The sequence below is a fragment of the Eurosta solidaginis genome, chromosome 3 (genome assembly GCF_040869045.1).
Source record: "Eurosta solidaginis isolate ZX-2024a chromosome 3, ASM4086904v1, whole genome shotgun sequence".
Classification (NCBI taxonomy): domain Eukaryota; kingdom Metazoa; phylum Arthropoda; class Insecta; order Diptera; family Tephritidae; genus Eurosta; species Eurosta solidaginis.
In genome coordinates, this window is record NC_090321.1 from 85,669,704 (window position 1) to 85,687,690 (window position 17,987).

Consider the following 17,987-nt stretch of genomic DNA (forward strand, 5'->3'; position numbering starts at 1 on the left):
TATTGATAATTTTCAATAAATTTTAATATGAATTGCTGTTCTTCCGCGCACTTGTTCATTTTGAATGTCAAAACAAACTAAATACAACACTGCTGTTTTGTCAATCACACCCCCGCGACTATCAAATAAGCAAGCGTCAAATGAAAAAATCTAAAATTTTTGATTTTCATCAACGTGTAGCCGACAACAAATACGTGTGTCACGAAGCCACCCGACTGCACTAACATACACAAAATTCAGTCAATCTCGTTGTAAATCGCAGGAGACCTTTAGTTGACACAGTTGGCCGAAGTAAACTCTAGTCAGCTTTAACTGGAGCTTAATTTCGCACTAAAAAACCGGGCATTAAGCGCCAAATACACGACACGAACATTTCCGCGAACATTCCGCAATCTTGTTCGCAGCTTTGGCCATACACCATACGAACTTTTGGCCGAACATTAGTTCTCTTTCATACAGCGATGAATACGGACAACAATTGTGCTGCAGCAATATTGCTCGCTGTGGCAATTAAGCGTAAAAAAAAGAGAGAAGATTTATACATTTCAATAAATTCACTCAGAAATTTTTTATTGTCCATTTTACTTTTCCGCGCACGTCTGTTTCGTTCAGAAATTACTACCATTGTACAGGTTTACAAGTATGATATGTTTGAGAGGGAAACAATTTCTTTCCCTTTCTAACACACGGCAGTTTGACACTTCGGTCAGTGTCAAACTAGCGTGGAACCCAGTGGAACCTGCGTGGAACATGAGTTTTGACACTGAACGAAGTGTCAAAATTACCGGGGTTGCTTCGTCGAAAGCGACACAGGGAAGCAAAAAAGGTATCGGAATATCAGATATGGGTTGCTGTGATGGTAAATTTCTTTTAACGAATTTAGTAGGAAATTTTAAGTGCACCCATGTGGGTCCTTCAGAAAATTATAAAAAAGTCTCCAATTGGGGTATCTGAGGACGCGTAGTTATTTCAGTATTAAGAATACAAACACGGGAGTTAAGTTTTTCTACCCGTTCAAAAGTTCTCCGCGAAAAACAGTTTGAAACCGAGGTCGACTGCAATAACCCGTCCAAAAAAGCGGAAAGAAAAATGAATAGACGCGTTTTGTCCTGTTGTCAATAGTCCGAAGAGAAAAAGTATTCGAATTATTGGAAGCGAGGCAAAAACGCGTCTATTAATACCTCCCCCGACGGTTTTGGTCGTGTTTTAGCAATCGTCCCCGTAAAAAAGTATCACAATTTGTTAATTAAAATTGTCCAAAATATATGGTTATTAAAGAGAGATGTAATTAAGTGCTCGTTTGAAAGTAAATAAGTATATTTCTTTGTAATATAAGAAAAAAAATTTTAAGCAGTTTTCGATAGCAGCTACTAAACTTTGTTTGGTCCTAAGAACTACAACAGTGCCAAATAGCGTCCACAAAAAAAACGAACAAGAACAAGCATTTTATCAGGTGAGCGTGGCTGTGTATGTGCGTGCTGCTAAATATCCTACTTGTAGACCTGTACAATGATTACTACGATTATGAGCTATTTCGCCACATTGTACAGGTCTACAAGTAGGATATGTAGCAGCACGCACATACACAGCCACGCTCACCTGATAAAATGCTTGTTCTTGTTCGTTTTTTGTGTGGATGCTATTTGGCAGTGTTGTACTTCTCAGGTCCAAGACAATTTAGTAGCTGCTAACGAAAACTGTGTAAAATTTTTATTGCAAAATTACAAAGAAATATCCTTATTTACGTTCAAATGAGCACTTAATTACATCTCTTTTTAATATGCATATGTTTTGGACAATTTTAATTAACAAATTGTGATACTTTATTACCGGGGACGATTGCTAAAACATGGCCAAAACCGTTGGGGGAAGTATTAATAGACGCGTGTTTGCCTCGGTTCCAATAATTCGAATACTCTTTCCGCTTTTTTGGACGGGTTATTGCAGTCGACCTCGGTTTCAAACTGTTTTTCGCGGAGAACTTTTGAACGGGTATAAAAACTTAACTCCCGTGTTTGTATTCTTAATACTGAAATAACTACGCGTCCTCAGATACCCCAATTGAAGACTTTTTTATAATTTTCTGAAGGACCCATATGGGTGCACTTAAAATTTCCTACTAAATTCGTTCAAAAAATTTACATCACAGCAACCCATATCTGATATTCCGATCCCTTTTTTGCTTCTCTGTGGCGCTTTCGACGAAGCAACCCCGGTAATTTTGACACTTCGTTCAGTGTCAAAACTCATGTTCCACGCAGGTTCCACTGGGTTCCACGCTAGTTTGACACTGACCGAAGTGTCAAACTGCCGTGTGTTAGAAAGGGAAAGAAATTGTTTCCCTCTCATACATATCATACTTGTAAACCTGTACAATGATTTCGCCATACACGCACGAACAGTTCGCGCAAATGTTCGCCAAAAATTAAAATATTTTGATTTTGATACACGACAGAAAAGGTCGCAGAAACATGACATAACGGGAATGTTCGCGGAAGATGGTTAAGCTAAGCTTAAACTAAGTTTTCTTAAACTCTAGTCAAATTTAAATTCCAGTTAAACTACTGAGCAGTTTTTCAATCACAGTTTAAGGCCACCTTTGGGGTAGGCTTTTTTGTACTGAAACATTGTTTTTTTTTACCCAATAAACATTTAAAAGATATTGCTCCAGCGAAATATATATCTAGGTCAGGAAGTGATATTCATTATCTAGTTATTCTTAAACCAGATAGTTCTCAAGTTGATATCCAACTTCATTCTCCAATCACTATCTAACCTTTGAGAAATTTTGTAAAATTTATAGTTCTCGAGTTGATCTCCAACGTTATTAGCATTTTCAAATTATTATCCAACCTTTGGGAGATTTTGAGAAATGTACAATTGTCAAATGAATATTCAACACGTTTCTCCACTTGATATTCTACATTGAATATCGAGTTGAGGTGAAGTCGAAAAAAATCTACAAGGTGGTACCACCAAAGCAAACAGCTATTTATTGTGAAAAATTAACACCTGATTGATAACAGTAATGAACCGTAATTTATCAAAAATAAATCATATATATTTTATTTTATTTTCGTGAAAATACTGTAGTATTGGAATCTTACACTTGAGTCCAGTGAAAGAACCACAAGTTGAGAACTATCATTTTTCAACTTAAGTAATAGCATTTTTCGTTTTATAAAAAATTCCCTCTTTTGCTGAGTACACTATGATTCTTAAGTTGAGCCACTGTTTCGCAACAACTCTTGAGATTTTAGAGGTATGCTAGTTATCAACATGAGCTTTAATGGTACTCAAGTCGAACTGCTTGTTGGGTATATTCGACGCCAGTTCGAACGAACGGAAATCACCGATACGTTAACTAGAGTTTAAGTGTGCTAGATCGACCCTTAACCTCGTTTTTTAACGTCGTCGCGTCAAGTTCGTTTTTCCCGACAACTCAACCGCGTGTTTTAAAAGGACGCTATTAATGTGGTTGAGAATAAAATGGCGGATAGTGCGGGAACCGATATGACAAAATTAAATTAAACAAGTAAGGAAGGTTAAGTTCGGGTGTAACCGAACATTACATACTCAGTTGAGAGCTATGGTGACAACATAAGGGAAAATAACCATGTAGGAAAATGAACCGAGGGAAACCCTGGAATGTGTTTGTATGACATGTGTATCAAATGAAAGGCATTAAAGAGTATTTTATGAGGGAGTGGGCCATAGTTCTATAGGTGGACGCCATTTAGGGATATAGCCATAAAGGTGTATCAGGGTTGACTCTAGAATGCGTTTGTACGATATGGGTATCAAATTAAAGGTGTTAATGAGTATTTTAAAAGGGAGTAATCCTTAGTTCCATAGGTGGACGCCGTTTCGAGATATTGCCACAAAGGTGGAACAGGGGTGACCCTAGAATTTGTTTGTACAATATGGGCATCAAACGATTGGTGTTAATGAGTATTTTAAAAGGGAGTGGGCCTTAGTTCAATATGTGGATGCCGTTTCGAAATATCGCCATAAAGGTGGACCAGGGTTGACTCTAGAATGTGTTTGTACGATATGGGTATCAAATTAAAGGTATTAATGAGGGTTTTAAAAGGGAGTGGTGGTTGTTGTATAGGTGGTCGCCTTTTCGAGATATCGCCATAAAGGTGGACCAAGGGTGACTCTAGAATGCGTTTGTACGATATGGGTATGAAATGAAAGGTGTTAATGAGTATTTTAAAAGGGAGTAATCCTTAGTTCCATAGGTGGACGCCGTTTCGAGATATCGCCATAAAGGTGGACCAGGGGTGACCCTAGAATTTGTTTGTACAATATGGGTATCAAAAGAAAGGTGTTAATAAGTATTTTAAAAGGGAGTAATCCTTAGTCCCATAGGTGGACGCCGTTTCGAGATATCGCCATAAAGGTGGACCAGGGGTGGCCCTAGAGTTTGTTTGTACAATATGGGCATCAAACGAAAGGTGTTAATGAGCATTTTAAAAGGGAGTGGGCCTTAGATCTATAGGTGGACGCCGTTTCGAAATATCGCCATAACGGTGGACCAGGGGTGACTCTAGAATGTGTTTGTACAATATGGGCATCAAATTAAAGGTATTAATGAGGGTTTTAAAAGGGAGTGGTGGTTGTTGTATAGGTGGTCGCCTTTTCGAGATATCACCATAAAGGTGGACCAGGGGTGACTCTAGAATGCGTTTGTACGATATGGGTATCAAATGAAAGGTGTTAATGAGTATTTTAAAAGGGAATCCTTAGTTCCATAGGTGGACGCCGTTTCGAGATATCGCCATAAAGGTGGGCCAGGGGTGATTCTAGAATTCGTTTGTGCAATATGGGTATCAAACGAAAGGAGTTAATGAGTATTTTAAAAGGGAGTGGGCCTTAGTTCTATAGGTGGACGCCTTTTCGAGGTATCGCAATAAAGGTGGACCAGGGGTGACTCTAGACTTTGTTAGTACGATATGGGTATCAAATGAAAGGTGTTAATGAGTATTTTTAAAAGGGAGTGGGCCTTCGTTCTATAGGTGTTCGCCTTTTCGAGATATCGCCATAAAGGTGGACCAGGGGTGACTTTAGAATATGTTTGTACGATATGGGTATCAAATGAAAGGTGTTAATGAGTATTTTAAAAGGGAGTGGGCCTTAGTTCTATAGGGGGACGCCGTTTCGAAATATCGCCATAAAGGTGGACCAGGGGTGACTCTAGAATGTGTTTGTACGATATGGGTATCAAATTAAAGGTATTAATGAGGGTTTTAAAAGGGAGTGGTGGTTGTTGTATAGGTGGTCGCATTTTCGAAATATCGCCATAAAGGTGGACCAGGGGTGACTCTAGAATTTGTTTGTACAATATGGGTATCAAAAGAAAGGTGTTAATGAGTACTTTAAAAGGGAGTAATCCTTAGTTCCATAGGTGGACGCCGTTTCGAGATATCGCCATAAAGGTGGGCCAGGGGTGACTCTAGAAATCGTTTGTGCAATATAGGTATCAACCGAAAGGAGTTAATGAGTATTTTAAAAGGGAGTGGGCCTTAGTTCTATAGGTGGACGCCTTTTCGAGGTATCGCAATAAAGGTGGACCAGGGGTGACTCTAGACTTTGTTAGTACGATATGGGTATCAAATGAAAGGTGTTAATGAGTATTTTTAAAAGGGAGTGGGCCTTCTTTCTATAGGTGTTCGCCTCTTCGAGATATCGCCATAAAGGTGCACCAGGGGTGACTTTAGAATATGTTTGTACGATATGGGTATCAAATAAAAGGTGTTAATGAGTATTTTAAAAGGGAGTGGGCCTTAGTTCTATAGGTGGACGCAGTTTCGAAATATCGCCATAAAGGTGGACCAGGGGTGACTCTAGAATGTGTTTGTACGATATGGGTATCAAATTAAAGGTATTAATGAGGGTTTTAAAAGGGAGTGGTGGTTGTTGTATAGGTGGTCGCATTTTCGAAATATCGCCATAAAGGTGGACCAGGGGTGACTCTAGAATTTGTTTGTACAATATGGGTATGAAAAGAAAGGTGTTAATGAGTATTTTAAAAGGGAGTAATCCTTAGTTCTATAGATGGACGCCTGTTCGAGGTATCGCAATAAAGGTGGACCAGGGGCGGCCGCCGTGGTGTGATGGTAGCGTGCTCCGCCTACCACACCGTATGCTCTGGGTTCAAACCCCGGGCAAAGCAACATCAAAATTTTAGAAATATGGTTTTTCAATTAGAAGAAAATTTTTCTAAACGGGGTCGCCTCTCGGCAGTGTCTGGCAAGCGCTCCGGGTGTATTTCTGCCATGAAAAGCTCTCAGTGAAAACTTATTTGCCTTGCAGATGCCGTTCGGAGTCGGCATAAAACATGTAGGTCCCGTCCGGCCAATTTGTAGGGAAAATCAAGAGGAGCACGACGCAAATTGGAAGAGGAGCTCGGCCTTAGATCTCTTCGGAGGTTATCGCGCCTTACATTTATTTTTTTTTTTTTAGGGGTGACTCTAGACTTTGTTAGTACGATATGGGTATCAAATGAAAGGTGTTAATGAGTATTTTTAAAAGGGAGTGGGCCTTCGTTCTATAGGTGTTCGCCTTTTCGAGATATCGCCATAAAGGTGGACCAGGGGTGACTTTAGAATATGTTTGTACGATATGGGTATCAAATGAAAGGTGTTAATGAGTATTTTAAAACGGAGTGGGCCTTAGTTCTATAGGTGGACGCCGTTTCGAAATATCGCCATAAAGGTGGACCAGGGGTGACTCTACAATGTGTTTCTACGATATGGCTATCAAATTAAAGGTATTAATGAGGGTTTTAAAAGGGAGTGGTGGTTGTTTTTTAGGTGGTCGCATTTTCGAAATATCGCCATAAAGGTGGACCAGGGGTGACTCTAGAATTTGTTTGTACAATATGGGTATCAAAAGAAAGGTGTTAATGAGTATTTTAAAAGGGAGTAATCCTTAGTTCCATAGGTGGAGGCCGTTTCGAGATATCGCCATAAAGGTGGGCCAGGGGTGACTCTAGAATTCGTTTGTGCAATATGGGTATCAAACGAAAGGAGTTAATGAGTATTTTAAAATGGAGTGGGCCTTAGCTCTATAGGTGGACGCCTTTTCGAGATATCGCCATAAAGGTGGACCAGGGGTGACTCTAGAATGAGTTTGTACGATATGGGTATTAAATTAAATGTATTAATGAGATATCGACCAAAATGTGGACCAGGATGACCCAGAACATCATCTGTTGGATACCGCTAATTTATTTATATATGTAATACCTGCCAAGATTTTAAGGGTTGTTTATTTCGCCCTGCAGAACTTTTTCATTTTCTTCTACTTAATATGGTAGATGTCACAACCATTTTATAAAGTTTTTTCTAAAGTTATATTTCGCTTCAATAAAAAATCCAATTACCTTACCATGTTTCATCCCTTTTTTCGTATTTGGTATAGAATTATGGCATTTTTTTCATTTTTCGTAATTTTCGATATCGAAAAAGTGGGCGTGGTCATAGTCGGATTTCGTTCATTTTTCATACCAAGATAAAGTGAGTTCAAGTAAGCACGTGAACTAAGTTCATTAAAGATATGTCGATTTTTGCTCAAGTTGTTAACGGCCATGCGGAAGGACAGACGGACGACTGTGCATAAAAACTGGGCGTGGCATCAACCGATTTCGCCCATTTTCACAGAAAAGAGTTAACGTCATAAAATCTATGCCCCTACCAAATTTCCAAAGGATTGGTTAATTTTTGTTCGACTTATGGCGTTAAAAGTATCCTAGACAAATTAAATGAAAAAGGGCGGAGCCATACTGTAAAGATATTAAATTTTTTGTTAAAATTTTACTTTAAAAAAATTCACGCTTTCCGATAAACCGCACACTGCCGATTGACTAAAACGAATGCACACGACGCGTTAAGATGGTGTCGATCGGCAACCTCCACTAAGCTTTTGTTGTAAATGTACACACCTTTGTGTTAGCTTACAAACGTTGTTAGTAATTTCGCGAACTATATGTATTTTTACAGCATAAATGTTGGTAAGATTGGGGCATTGCTGTGTAAATAAGAAAAATACACTTTAAGTGCGGGACTATGCAAAAAAATTGTAAGATTACACAAAAAAATACTAGCAATAAGCTTGCATTTTTACATACTGTTTTTAGAGTGTACATACTATAGTATAGAGAAATGTTAGTTTCTTTATTCACGCAAATGCTAAATAACATAAGAATATTCGTAGTAAAAAATATAAAAGTTGTATTGCCCCTCTTCATTTACTTTCGTTTTAAATTAAATTCACTCCGAAAATTCTTTCCGACACAATTCCTCTTTAGTACTTTGGCATATGATCCTCTGTGGGTGCTCCATGGAGGACAACAGTAAAAGTACTTTGGAAAGTACTCTCACGTATGTACTCTATGGAATACTCATAAACAAAGCGAGAGTGGGATCACCTACTCCTCTCCTAGGACATCGCAATGTTAATTGGAGCACATTTTTTGTATGAATACAGATAAGTTTTGGAACACTCCTATACTCCCAAAGGAGTATTCCTTACATTATTTATGGAGTACTCGCGTTTTTTGAAGGGCCGCGAAACTAGCCGGATAATTTTTTTCCCACAAAAGTAGGTGGTTACATCGAAATAACCACACAACAGCTGTTGTTTAGAAAAAGGCAAAACTGAAAAATAAAGTATTGTAAGCGCAAATAAGTAAAGATAATATTAAAAAAGTGTTGCCTCTTGCTATACATATTTGTTTACATTATGTACTTTCACAGAATAAATTACAATATACCTATGTAGAAACTTATTCATAATATGCATATATGTACACATCGTCCCGTTTATTCGTTAACCTCGTATCTACAAGTGAGACACATTTCGGTAAAGCGAACACGGGTGCCACACCATGTTTTCATTTGAGACCAAAATTCATCGAAAAAAGGACCAAATTTTTGTTTTATTTTATTAGTATAAAATACAAAATTTTAGGATGTTTCCATATAAAATTTTACTAAACATAGTAAACACTTTCCTTTAATTCAAGATGAACAAACAAATATATGTGCATGCAACCAAAAATTATACTATATTTTGACATAAGATAAGTCTATGCCTTCCACTAACCAAACGTTGTGAACCTAGTTTTGGTCACAAAGCTCTTGGTTCTAGCACTATGTGGTTGATTGCACTAAAATAAAATGTATAGTGCAGTTAGGTTTTAGTAAGAAACGGTTCAAAATTTGCGTTCTGGTGTTGCCGAACTATGTATGTGGAAACTCAGTAAATCATAAATAAAATTAGGCAATTTTGTTAGTGCTATTTTTATAGATGCTTACTTTTTCCCTTAACATTTAAACTTCATATCAGAGCCTAGATTCAGTAAGTGTGAGTTTTGATCCCAGGTCTCAGGGGTTCTGCTAGCACCTTCGGGCATAATTTTATACAAAACATTTCTTCCGAAATCAAATCTATTTGCATTTGCTTCCTTCTGTCTTCGAGTTAAAATATTTCATGTGCCAAGATACTTAGTTTTCAATTACCTTGCGTGGCTTAACACCACAATAGTTCTGGAATTCCTTGAACTTATTGATCTGGGTGAGAAAGATTTAAATATCATAGTGCCCAGCGAGAAGTAATGCATAGAATTTCTTTGTATAAGTTTTGAAAGTGTTAGGCTCATGGCTATCAGCTATGCTAGGCGAGAAGCAATTTTTATTTTCATATATTTTACATATTGTTGTATAACCAATCGAAATATCTAGCCGTTATTAATATTATGTGTTAACGACAATGTGCTTGCCAACAGTTTTCTTTTTAATGCCAGGCATAAATTATATCCTAAGTGAAATGTTATTGTTCTGGTACATTTTACTGACTGAGCAATTTTTTATGGTGAGAGTTCCATTGAAGTAAATTCAAAATTATATGGGGGCTAACGAAAGTGTGGCGAATTTTTGAGCAATATTGTGAATTTTTACCTGAGTGAAAAAGAAAGAAAAGTACCAATCGTGGCTACTGCCTTAAAAGGACTAAAATTGAAGAAAAGTGACCAGCGGAGCAAATGGGGTTGGAAGGAACCATTTTTGGTCCAAATGGACCAAAGTGGCAACCGTGAAAGCGAAGAAAACTACCTTTCAAACATGATTCAATTATGTACAGGTTGGCTCATCTCATCAGCTGATTTTATTTATGTCATTGCAAGGTCGAAGGGATTGTCAAAAGGAGATGGCAAACTCAAAATGAAACCAACACATTGGCAACATTTTACTTACACATACAAAAACTGCTAAGTTTTATGTTTCCATTACATACCATTCGCACCAACACCAATACACAGATTTTGACAATTTGAACAGACAGATTTTGTTGCTTTACAGATGAGCCAACCTGTATATAGTTGAACCATGCTTTCAAATTTCTCCACAGACACTGGTGAGTTTTTCGGTATGACAGCATTACCACTTGGGCCAGAATCGCGGATAAAAGAACTGGTAACGATATTCGGTTACAAAATGTTCTGGGTACTATTTTACCGGTAACGCTCAGAATTGGGGCGTAAAAATGAACTTCTCTTCCTTTCTCTTCTCTTCTTTTCTCTTCTTTTCTCTTCTTTTCTCTTCTCTTCTCTTATCTTCTCTTCTCTTCTCTTCTCTTCTCTTCTCTTCTCTTCTCTTCTCTTCTCTTCTCTTCTCTTCTCTTCTCTTCTCTTCTCTTCTCTTCTCTTCTCTTCTCTTCTGCAGAAGGGTGTACTACGCAGAAGGACATCACCGTGGCGGTAGCCACGGTTATACCAGACACCTGGACTTGGCATGGCGTAGCCCAGGGTTATTGTTTATAAGCGCGGCCGAAGGCCGCCTATGCAGAAAGGTGTTCTACGCAGAATTACTGTGCATGGCGCAGCCGGTGTTGGATCGGCTAACATAACAATAAACATAAGAATTATAAGGTAATATCAGCTGTTGTTGTTGTTGTAGCAGTGCTTCGCCCCACCTAACAGCCGCGACCGATCACAAATTGTCATCAATATCCTCTAACGGGAGTCCAAGGAAACTTGCTGTTTCAACAGGGGTGGACCATAATGAAAGGGGCGTTAGAGGTGTTGGTTCCACATTACAATTAAAGAGATGGTTGGTGTCATGTGGGGACACATTGCAAGCGGGGCATGCATGTTGTATGTCGGGGTTGATTCTGGATAGGTAAGAGTTTAACCTGTTACAGTATCCAGAACGAAGTTGACCAAGAGTAACACGCGTTTCCCTGGGGAGTATGCGTTCCTCTTCCACAAGTTCTGGGTACTTTTCTTTGAGTACTGGATTCACGGGGAAATTCCCGGCATAAAGGTCCGACGCCTGTTTGTGGAGTTCACCAAGGACCTGCTTGTGTTTTTTTGCTTCATACGGCTGGGTTCTCAGGTGCCGTATTTCCTCAAAATGCTTACAGAGATGACTCCTTAAGCCCCCAGGCGGTGTTGGCTCATCAATCAGATGTCTATTTGGATGCCCAGGATTCAACAGGAACTGTTTAGTTAGCATCTCATTTCTCTCCCTGATGGGGACTATTCTCGCCTCATTATGTAGATGGTGTTCTGGGGACATAAGAAGACAGCGATTCTGAGAGCAGTATTTTGGCACGCCTGTAGCTTCTTCCAGTGGGTAATTTTTAGGCTTGGCGACCATATGGGTGACGCGTAGCACGTAAACGGCTGGCCAATTGCTTTGTATGTAGTAATGAGCGTTTCTTTATCTTTTCCCCAGGTACTGCCAGCAAGGGATTTGAGGATTTTATTACGGCTCCCAAGATTTTGGGGTATAGGACAGTCGGTAGCATAGTGCCATCGACGGGATTGTTCAAAATGGTCGACATTTGGGACGTTCATGTTGTAAATAAGGTCGCGGAAGATTTAGGCGCGAGGCGAAAAAACTGGAGAGATCAGGGAGGTAGCCGTTTATTCTGTTGCAGAGCTCATTGATCTGTGGGCCTGGGCCTGTGGCCATTATTGTGCAGTCATCGGCGTATGAAACGGTAGTGACTCCTTCTGGTGGTGAAGGTAGCTTAGATATGTAGAAATTAAACAAAAGTGGGAATAGGACACACCCCTGTGACACCCCCTGTTTAATTCTTCTTGGTTTTGATGTTTCGTGTCTAAATTGCACCGATGCCTGCCGACCACCCAGATAATTTGCGGTCCACCTCTTAAGACATGGGGGAAGGGTAGACCCTTCCAGGTCTTGCAGTAACGTGCCATTGTTGACCGTATCAAAAGCTTTTGATAGGTCTAGCGCTACGAGTACTGTTCTATGGTGGGGGTTTTGATTTAAACCGCAATTTATCTGGGTGCTGATGGCATTTAGCGCGGTGGTGGTGCTATGGAGTTTTCTGAAGCCATGCTGAAGACAGGCTAGCTGTGCAAATTTGCTTGGAAGTAGGGGAGCAAAATAGCTTCAAGCGTCTTTGCTACTGGCGATAGGAGAGATATCGGACGATACGACTCTCCTACGTTAGCCGGTAGCTTTAGTAGCGGGACCACCTTGGCCATTTTCCATTTTTCGGGTATGACAAAGGTGGAAAGAGACAGGTTGAAGACATGTGCTAAGTATTTGAAACCCTCTTTCCCTAGGCTTTTAAGCATCGGCATTGCTATGCCGTCTGGGCCCACTGCTTTGGATGGTTTAGCGTGACCAATGGCATCTTCAACCTCTCTGACGGTGATGGTAATTGGTGACGCGCTGAATTTATGTTTATGTGCGTATCTGTTGGCCCTACGTCTATCTTTGTCGACCGTAGAATGCATTACATATTGACGGCAGAAAGCACTCGCACATTTTTTCGAATCCGACAGCACTTTATCGCCGAAGGCGATGGAAACTTTGTCATTGTGTGACGGATTCGATAGGGACTTTACGGTGGACCAAAGTTTACCCACACCGGCAGAGAGGTTACAACCTCTTAGGTGCTCCTCCCATTTCGCCCGCTTGTGTTCATCCACAAGCAATCTGATGCGTTGGTTTATATCCCTTATTTGGGGGTCGCCTGGGCCGAGCTGTCTTATAAGGTCACGTTCTCTCGGTAAATTTGCGGCCTCCGCCGTGAAGTGGGGCCAAATTTCGGGAACTTTCCCGGCGGGAATGAAACGTGCCGAGACGGATTCAGTGACCTTGCGGAAAGTACGCTCCCCTTGGCGGGCATTAGTCGGGATAGGGAAGGCAGCAAAAAGGCTGTCTGTAAAATATTTGTATTCGTCCCACTTTCCTTTTTTAAAGTTTATGAAAGTGCGTTTTTCTGTAACGATGAAGTCGGCGGTACGCTCGAACGGAATAAGTATAGGCAGGTGGTCGGATGCCAATGTTACCATCGGCTGCCAGTTGACGCAGTTTACGAGTTCTGCGCTCACGATTGAGATATCCGGCTGTGACAGCTTCCTACCATACGTATGGGGGCGTCTCCGTTTATTGTGCAGAACGTCGTTTCTTCTATTTTATCCGCCAACATCTCACCCCTACTGTCCGCCCGCAAATTTGAATGTCATAGATCGTGATGGGCATTAAAGTCGCCTAAGATAATGCGATTGTTGCCAGTGAGTAAGGCGCTAATATTAGGGCGGTATCCACTGGGGTAACAGGTGGCAGGAGGGATGTAGATGTTGATGATTTCTAGGTTTGCATCGCCTGACCGGACAGATAGACCTTGACATTCTAAGACATTGTCCCTGCGGTCGATGCCAGGATCAAATATATGATATTGCACAGAGTGGTGTATGATAAACGCGAGGCCGCCTCCATTTCCGGTCATGCGATCTTTTCTGTGGACATTATACCCAGAACAGATTTGCAGTGCAGATCTTGCTGTGAGTTTAGTCTCTTGAATCGCAGCAATGCGGATGTTGTGCCGCTTCATGAAATCGACTATCTCCGTGATCGTCCCAGTTAGTTCATTACAGTTTAACTGCAGAATTCTGAAGTGCATAGGGGGAGACGTCGTCACTCTGGGAGTAAGTGATGAGTGACTACGCCTGGGTTGAGGAAGGCCAGGACGCAACTGCTGTTGTGGCCCTGGGACTGCGCGTCCTTGGGCAAGCATTGGGGTACCCGGTAGATTGGGGTTTGGGACCTGGCAATATGGCGCAATGAAACCCGTCGGGGGGTTGCCGTCGCGGAGACCAGAACATCTAGGAAAGTGGCAGCGCCCAAGGCAGGAGCTGCATTGTGCGGATGTCGCAAACATATATATTCTGTGCTGGCAAACGGTGCAAACGGGGTTAGGGACTAAGAGTCTGTTTCCCTGACCTACACGATTGCTGCCGGAAAAGAGGGGGGAGAAGACGGGGCAGGGGCTGATGCTCAGCATTGCTACCGACTCTACTACGGAGATAGTAGTTATGAGTGGTAGCAGCTGTTTGAGTTGTTGGCGCCGCGGGGCGCGAGCAAAAGCGGGTACTAGTTGTGGCTTGCTGAGCAGCTGGGCTGCTGGAAGGTAGTTGGGGGGCGGCGCTAAGGCGTAGACTACGAGACGCCCTTGGACGTGAACAGCAAGGAGCCACAAAAGATTTATAAAAGTTACGTGGACGTCGAGTTTTGGGATCAAGCCCAGAACAACCATCCCTTACACGAGACACACTGAACAGAGTATGACCGTCCTAAAAAGATTCTTTTCCGGCAGATGCAGCAAAACCATTTCTCAGGACCGGGGTCAGGAGACGGACCCGGATTGGATTCGATACCTTCCCGGAGCAAGAGAATATGGAGCAGTCCCGCTGCAAGGAGCTGCTGGGAGGATGACAATTTGTGGGAGGGACGCAACAAATTAAATGGGGTTACACTGAAGTGACAGTCCTTGGTCGGGAAAAATCCCGAGTCGCTCCGGTACATAGAACCGACTGCCTTGGGAAGCGGTAATATCAGCTCGTTCACGAATGCAAAAAAGAGCTTTTTCAAATTTTTGGTAAATAAAGACTAGAAACGTTAAAGATATATATACATGAAAGGTATTTTTATAAGTTATTTTTCGATTTTTTAATTTTTGAAATCCATCCACTAGTTTCGGAGATATTTTGATTTGAAAAATTCATAAATTCGCCTTTTGACATGGAATTACCCCCAAACCTTTCATTTACACCAAAAAAGAAATATACCGTTGGAATCAGCATAAAAATCTCTATAAAGTCCGATTTTTTTTTTTTTGACAAATTATGTATTTTCTTCCAATTAAATACATTAATTTCAAATTATTCAGAGAATTACAAAAACAAAATACATTGATAGTGTATGTTTGTTTGCATTTATGTCGACGTGCCACCACCTTATAATGTTCTACCAAGATAAAAAGAAAGAGTTTCCTAGAGTTATTCAAAATATTCCCCCAAATGTTCAATGTCCTAGGAGTGTTGCACCTGGAATACCGTTATTTTCGAGACTTAAGAAAGACCGGATTTCCGGGATTGAAATCCCTGGTATATACACAACACATACACACATGTTGTCTACCGCAGGTTTATAACATTTCACGGTCGCTCTTTACTCAGATTATTAACTTTTACTTCGGCAAGGCTTTAATGTACTACTTTCTCCCGATTAATGTGTCCCTGAATTTTGTTTCGGTTGCTTTATTTTATCCATTTTCTTTTGAACTCACCTTTTTTATCGATTGCTCCAGTAATAGAGGGATAATCCCGGTCAAAGTCAGGAAGCCAACTTTTCAATGTTAAATTTTTGTCAGGTTTTCAGACTTCGTACATTTATTAACAGATGGTGTATATATATACACACATATATATATATATATGTATATATATATATTTATTTATTTATTTTGATAATACTTATCGAAATTAAATAAACAATAAGACGCGTATCAGTTGGTTTTGTTTTTCAATTGTATTAAATAAGCCGTAAATTGTTGCACCGAGCTAACTTATTAAATATACATATGTACATTTGTATGTAGAATGTAGGTACATATATGTATTGTAATTCATCGTCATTGTTTTCACATTTCTTTAAAAACAAAATAACATTCACAAAACTATTTATTCTACTTTAGTTACAAATTTTCATAACATAAAACATGCACACACATGAACTGCATGGGAGACGAGAGCCATTTTCGCAAATTTGTTTAGTTACTGACAGGTACAATTCGCATTAATTTTGTAGTTGTTTATCAATTTTAAAACATGATTTTGCTATGTACTTATGACTAATGTTTCTATCTGAAAGTTTTTTATTTTTTTATAGAGTAATTTCATTCCTTTAGACACATTCATTGTTTACTATAGTTTACAATGGACACATTTTTCCGAGTTTTAAATGCTGCAAATTTGCGAAAAACAAATACATTTCATCAGTACACAAGCGATACAACGCAATTTCTCGTTTATTTCGACTGGTTGGTTGAAGAGCGACAGCAACGACGGTTTTGCTCCCCACATTCACCTAGTTGCTTTTATTTTATTTTCTTCTTTACTTGCATACTCCACCAACACTACAAGGCGGTAGAGTGGTCGCCGGGCCGGCTACCTCAACAATGGAGGGAGACGAAAGCCGAGTGATCCACGGCGCACCGCGAACATGATACAATGCATAGGTTCATATGTATGTACTTCGGAGTGAACAGGGTATGGGGATGCTTTGATGGCAGGTGGATGACGAGTAGGATGACTTTCTCTCGGGTCTTCACATTTCACTTTTTCTGCTTTCGCTGATATTGAAGTTTGTCAGAAATTTCGCATATTTTTGTTATACCACATTTTCTGTTAAGCAAAAGAGTATGTATGTAGGTATGTAGGCACCTAAATATGTAATAGGGATGTTTCGAAGATTCATATTTGCTAACATGCCAAAATATGTCCGGAAATCTAACAGCCTTAGCGGTAGGGCTTGATCTCGTTAATAAACAACCTCAGCGGGCTAGGTGTCTCAGTATATGCCCGATGCAGGTATGCCTGTCGTAAGAGGTGACTAAAATACCCAAATGATCTAAGGGTTCTGCGTTTGTATTTGTATTTATTAGGCAATCATCCCAGCACAACAATTTGGCAAACATTATTTTATAGTGGTAGTCGGTAAAAGGCATAAAATAGGAACAATTTAAACTTGAAACTTAAAGCTAATGACTATGGCTAAGAAAAGGTTACAATAAATAATATTGTAACGAATTTACTGCAAATCCTCCTATTTGCAATCATCTGCTAAGTTCGAATCACTAAACTGTTGAATAAATAACTCCAATTTGTAATAATGCAAAATGGCCTTTATTAAAGTACTTCACAATAACACTCAAACTGTGCAACGAATAGCTTGCTTAATAACCAAACTGATTGATAGCTCAAATGAAACTCTACTATTCAAAATAATACTACTCTTGCTAGCTAGATAGCGTCTTAGTCGAAACTGCTTGACAACTCAAATCAAACTGAATTCCAGCGCCTCTACCATTGTCGCCTTTTATACTCTTTTATTTCAACCTTCGCATCTTCTAGGCGCTTCCAGAATCTACTAGTCCAGCAGCTCTCAAACTTCTCAGCTGTAACTACAATTGCACAATTTTATAGTTTTTCTCATTGCATACTTATAGGAGTATCTCAGATATATGCATGTGTTTGTGCATTGACTCTCCGCTGCTCGTATACGTACATGGTACATATGTGTAGACGGATTTATTGTTTCGTTTATGTAGATATATAATGATTGATCTATGGATGTGAATTCACGTCACTGCTTATCATCGGCTTAGAGATGGCAGCACTCCTTAGTTTTGCTAATATTCGTAACAATATATTTAATAAATAATAAATAAACGAATAATAGAGTACATTTGCTTAGAAGAAATCAGTATTTTAATTGTCTAGGTTATTATAGAAGCTTGTTAATTCTTTATTGAAGAGCAGAGCATTGCTTATAAACCTAAGTCTAGAAGGGAGCGAGTTCCAAAGACGTATGTAAGTAATGAAGAACTGGCGATCAGATATTAGCATACGATGTCTGAAGTGGGTAAGGAGAACAGAT

General features: G+C 39.9%; 1 protein-coding gene across 2 annotated transcripts in view; it reads right to left on the reverse strand.

Annotated features, from left to right (window-relative positions):
• The window catches only part of AGO1 (protein argonaute-2), a 292,733-nt gene extending 275,655 nt beyond the window's left edge, over positions 1-17,078 (reverse strand). For both annotated transcript variants that reach the window (XM_067772616.1, XM_067772615.1), the window contains exon 1: positions 15,616-17,078. The gene's annotated coding sequence lies outside the window, so the exon portion shown is untranslated. The remainder of the gene's footprint in view (positions 1-15,615) is intronic.
• Between the last annotated feature and the right edge of the window lie 909 nt (positions 17,079-17,987).